Here is a 5,865-nt window from a genome sequence, read left to right as displayed (position 1 = left end):
GATGATCTTTCTGTTTCCATCAGGATGGAATTCAGATTTTTTAATAGAGTAATTGGTCAAATAACACCGGTTGATAGAAACACTGGTTGAAGCTACGAGAAAATCCTAGGCAGCCCTAAAAGGATCAGAGTTCACTTTTCTGCATGTGGCTATTTAAATTTAAATTCATTAAATTAAGTTAAATTAAAAATTCATAGCCAGGCCTTGAAATCCCAGCTACTCAGGAAGCTGAGGAGGGAGGATCATTTGAGCCCAGAAGTTTAGGTTCCAGACCAGCCTGGGCAACATAGCAAGACCGTGTCTCAAAAAAAAAAATCATTTCCTTAGTCACACTAGTCACATTTTAAGTGTTCAGTAGCCACACGTGGCTAGTGGCTACTGTACTGGAAGGAGCACACAGACAGAAGTGCACTGTGCTAGTGCATAGGGGCCAACAGTATGAGCTTTGAAATCAAAACAAATTTCTACTCCACGCTCCTCAATCACCCAACCCTGCGATCTTGGGTGATTTACCGAACTTCTCTAATCCTCACTTTCCTCATCTGTGAAATGAGAATGACAACAGTATCTACTTCACAGGGTGAATGTGAGGATTAGTGAGACAATACACACAACAGTGAACTTCAGTGGCTCCATGAGCTAGGCTTCTGCAATACAAAGAAGAAATAAACATGTCCACTGACCTCAAACAAACATACACTGTAATAGAGGAGAAATGCATGAAAACAAGTAAGCTATAATATGCTTTTCCAGACATAGGAATAATGTTATTCCTCAAAAGTCATCCAACAAAGCCTTATAAAAGAGGTGGCATTCGAGCAGAGGCTTAAAGAGTATGTAGGAGTTTGCCAGGTACAGAAGGGGAAAGAACATTCCAGGCAGAGAAAAACAATGGGAGCAAAGGTGTAGAAGGACTAAAGAACCCACCTAGCATGTTGCAGAACGGGGACAAGACCGGTGCAGAGAGTGGGTAGGGGCATGTTTAATATAAGGCAGCCTCTGAAGAAAACATCGACTGGCAGCAAAAAATCTCAGAACATACCAGCTGACATAAGGCAATTACCGTTTTGTTCATTTTCCACAAACAGCTGTGCTCTCCTCCTCACTCAGCATTAGGAATGTCTCTCTAGAGAATTACAGCTTCCAGCTGCTACCTTTCCCTCAGCCACAAACAAATTCACCAAGGAGAATAATGTTGATCTAACTCTACACACTCACAGTCATAAGCAAGGTTTGAGCTGAGAGGGGAGAACGTTAGTGAACACACTTTCTCCAAGAAGTAGAAAAGACAACTAGCATTTAGTGGCCATCTACCATGTGCCAGTCGCTATAATGAAAAGTGATGCCATTTCACATTCTAAACAACTCTATGGCGTAGCAATTATTCCCATTTTTGAGATTTCTAAAACTACTCCACTCAAAGAAGTTAAATGGCTGTCCAAGATCTCATGGTAAGGAAGTGACAGCTGATTTTGAAGCCCACATCCATGCTCTTAGAAAACACCCAACTTGGCTTGGCATGGTGGCTCACACCTATAATCCTAGCACTTTGGGAGGCCAAGGCAGGAGGATCACTTGAGGCCAGGTGTTCGAGATCTGCCTCAGCAACATAGCCCATAGAGACCTTGTCTCTACAAAAAAACAGAAAAATTAGCTGGGCATGGTGGTGTGCACCTGTAATCCAGGCTACTTGGGAGGCTGAGGCAGGAGAATTGCTTGAGCCCAGGAGTTTGAGTTTGCAGTGAACTATGATACCACCACACTGTAGCCTGGGCAACAGAGTGAGACCCTGTCTCAAAAAAAAAAAAAAAAAGACATATGGAAAACAAATAGTAAAATGGCAGAAGTAAGACCTTCCTTATAAGTAATTACTTTAAATGTAAATGGATTAAACTCTGCAATACAGAAACTCACAGTACGGATTTAAGAAACAGGATCCAATTACACTCATGTGCTACATAAGGATGTTTTAGTTTTTTGGTCAATGAAGGACAACATATATAATGGTGGTTCCACAAGATTATAATACCATATTTTTCTATGTTAATACTGTACCTTTTCTATGTTTAGATATATGTAGATATACAAATACCACTGGATTACAATTGCCTACAGTATTCAGTACAGAAACATGCTGTACAGGTTTATAGTCTAGGAGCAATAGGCTATACCATATAGCCTAGATGTGTAGTAGGCTATACCATCTAGGTTTGTGTAGGTACACTACTTTGTTCGTACAACAACAAAATTGCCTAATGATGCATTTCTCTGAATGTATCCCCATTGTTAAATGACACCTGGCCGTATATGTTATCTACAATAGACTTACTTTAGTCCAAGACAGAAATAGGTTGAAACTGAAAAGAAGAAAAAGGATATTCCATGCAAATAGTAACCAAAATAGAATTGAGGGTTATGCTAAAATAAGACAATAGAGACTTTAAGTCAAAAGTCAACAAGAATGCCAAACCCATTCAATGGAAAAAGAACAGTCTGTTCAACAAATGGAGTAGGGACAACTATATTTCCACATCAAAAAAATGAATTTGGACCCCTCCCTGACACCATATATAAACATTAACTCAAAATGGATAAAACCTAAATTAAGACCCACAACCATAAAACTCTTAGAAGAAAACACAGGGATAAATCTTCATGACTTTGGATTTGGCAATGGATTCTTAGATATGATACCAAAAGCATGATCGACAAAGAAAAAAACAGATAAATTGGACTTCATTAAAATTAAAAATTGTGTACATCAAAGGACATCATCAAGAAAGTGAAAAACCAACCTACAAGATGGGAGAAAGTATTTGGAAATCATATATCTAGTAAGGGTTTAATATCCAAATGAACTTTTAAAAAAAACTTCCTACAACTTAACAATGAAAAAACAAACAACCCAATGCAAAAATGGGCAAAGAACTTGAGTAGACGTATTTCAAAAAAAGATATACAAATGGCCAATCGGCATATGAAAAGATGCTCATCATTAGTCACCAGAGAAATGAAAATCAAAACTACAAAGCGATACCACTTCGCATCTACTAGTTTGGTTATTATTAGTAATTAAAACACACACACAAGTGTTGACAAGGATATGGAAAAGTTGGAACCCTTATATATTGTTGGTAGGAATGTGAAATGGTGCGGCTGTTGTAGAAAACAGTTTGACACTTCCTCAAGAAGCTTAATATAGAATTACCACATGAGCCAGCAATTCCACTCCTAGGTATATACCTAAAGGAACTGAAAATAGGTATTCAAACAAAAACTTGGACATGAATATTCATAGCAACACTATTCATAATAGCCAATATATGAAAACAACCCAAATGCCTATGAACAAATGAATGGATAATATGTGGTAAATACATACAATGGACTATTTACTATTTGGCACTAAAAAGAAATGACATATTAATATGTACTAAAACATGGATGAACCTTGAAAACATTATGCTAAATGAAAAAAGCCAGACAGAAAAAGACAAATATTATATGATTCCACTTTTATGAAATTTCTAGAATAGGCAAATTCATACAGACTGTAAATAAATTAGAGATTACTAGGGTCTGAAGGTAAGAGGGAATGGGGAGTTATTGTTTAATGGTTACAGAGTTTCTGTTCGGGGTGATGAAAAAGTTTTAGAAACAGTAGTGATGGTTGTAGAACATTATGAATGTAATTAATGCCATTGAATTGTATACTTACAAATGGCCAAAATCACAAATTTTGTTATATATATTTCACCAAAATAAAATATTCAAAAAAGGTACACAGACTGCCTCAAAGCATACTCTTGACCACCTCCCTGGCAGCTTCCACATCTTTAAAACATGAATAATAATCCCTGCCCTACCTCTCTCATCCTTGTTCTTTTTTTTTCCTAAGGCAAGCACGAAAATGAGGTTTATTGAAGAGAGAAAGATAGGATTATAGGGCAAGAGCAAGACACAGGTTTACAGAGCATGGTATATATGCCACAGGGACCCACTGTCACAGCAAAGGGAGAGAAAAAGGAAGGGGCCAAGAAAAGGCTCATACTCGTTCTAAGAATCAGATTAAACAGGAGACGTGACAGGACTTTCTAAACTACAAAGGACTGAAATCAGGTGCCATTACTATCTTGGAGATTTATACACAGAACACCACACTAAGTTGGCCTTCAGTACTGTACAATAAAACGTATTTGTTTTGCCATATCTAGCTGGCAGTTCAAAGATAATTTCAATTGTGGTGTCAGTTTCCAGTGACACTACTCCAAGCAGGTAAAACACTACACTTGACCAGACCGATAAAGATCACTGGTTAGACTGGTTGTGACTACAACTTTTCCATTTAATAGCATACTTCCTTTCTGCATATCTTGCACATGCTTCTCACAAAAGATTTATTCACCTAGGATCTGAGAACACTGATCAGAGAGGAAGTGTTTTTTGTTTAAAAAAAAAAAAAGTGCAGCTGTCAGCTCTTTCTCAGGGAGACTGGAGAGAGTTGCCGGGGAGCCTCCATGGCATGGAGTGCCAGGGAGAACAGCGAGGATCGACCAAGCAGCGCGGTCTCCAGTTTTTGAAATGGCTCCCAGACTAAGACCTACCGCAGGCACAATCAGCTTCCGGAGAGGGTTCTTCAGCCTTTTCAGTTCTGCTGAGCAGTATGTTTTAGAAAGCGTCCCCAAAGGGGACCTGGCACATCACCAGGTTATTGGCACCGAAGCAGCAGTGCTCACAGCAAAACATGGTCTTAGATGGGATTTGTTTGGAGAACACAGCGTGAAAGGCTTCCAGTGCAGCTACTCAAGGGCATCTTGAAGTGAAAAACCAAGTCCAACACCTCCAAACAAGGCTGAGGGGCCAGTGCTCAATAAGACGTAACCCCAACACCCTATTTGATTCAAATTCAGGGTCTACAACACTTTTGGCTTTACCCAGATGATCCATAACATCTGACTTCATTTTCCATTTCATGTTTCTGGCTACACACTCTTGCCTTGTACTGAACTGGCCCTGGCCTCAGTTCCCCTCTCAAATGGCAATTGCTGTCACTTCCTAACGACAAGTGGTTTTAGCCATCACCCCAATAGAATGCATCTGCCAGAATCCTACCTCGGCACTAAACTAAGTACCCTGGCAGCCTCGAAAAGGATAAAAAGGGACAGTGTATTTCATGTCTTCAAATTCTATAAATCATAGCCAGGCACCGTGGTGTGAACCTATAACCCCAGCTACTTGGGAGGCTGAGGCGGGAGGATAACTTGAGGCCAGGAGTTCAAGGTTACAATGTGCTATGGTGGCACCTGTGAATAGCCACTGCACTCCAGCCTGGGCAACACAGGAAGAACCCATCCCTAAAAAAAAAGATTGCTAGACTTATCCCATCCCCAAATCCCAAACTGGCCTCCTTCATGAATATGCACCTATTTGACTCAGATAAGAAGAGCTAACATAGAGCACTTACTATGTGCCAGGAACTATCTTAAGAATTTTATATCCATTAATTCATGTAATTCTCAAAACAGCCCTATGATGTAGGGACTGTTATGATGTTCATTTTACAGATAAGAAAATTGAGGCACAGAGAGATTAAGTGACTTGATTCCAGGCCCCACAGCTAGAAGATGAAGGTGGCACAGTGTAGTCCAACTCCAGAATTATGTTCTCACTGCTTTGCTATACATCCTTATTCCTAAATTCGACAGCCTCTTCGTGACACACTCTCGGACCCTGGAATTTTGGTTCACGTTTAAGTTCATTAAAGATACATAAATATAGGCCGGGCGCGGTGGCTCACGCCTGTAATCCTAGCTCTCTGGGAGGCCGAGGCGGGCGGATTGTTTGAGCTCAGGAGTTTGAAACCAG

The 5,865-nt window shown here is 39.8% G+C and overlaps 1 protein-coding gene across 1 annotated transcript in view; it reads right to left on the bottom strand.

The window, feature by feature from the left end:
* The window catches only part of OPHN1 (oligophrenin 1), a 427,039-nt gene that overhangs the window by 349,556 nt on the left and 71,618 nt on the right, over window positions 1-5,865 (bottom strand). The window lies entirely within an intron of this gene.

Source organism: Propithecus coquereli, unplaced genomic scaffold (genome assembly GCF_000956105.1).
Source record: "Propithecus coquereli isolate 6110/MARCELLA unplaced genomic scaffold, Pcoq_1.0 Scaffold101, whole genome shotgun sequence".
Classification (NCBI taxonomy): domain Eukaryota; kingdom Metazoa; phylum Chordata; class Mammalia; order Primates; family Indriidae; genus Propithecus; species Propithecus coquereli.
This window is presented reverse-complemented; position numbering and strand designations above follow the sequence as displayed.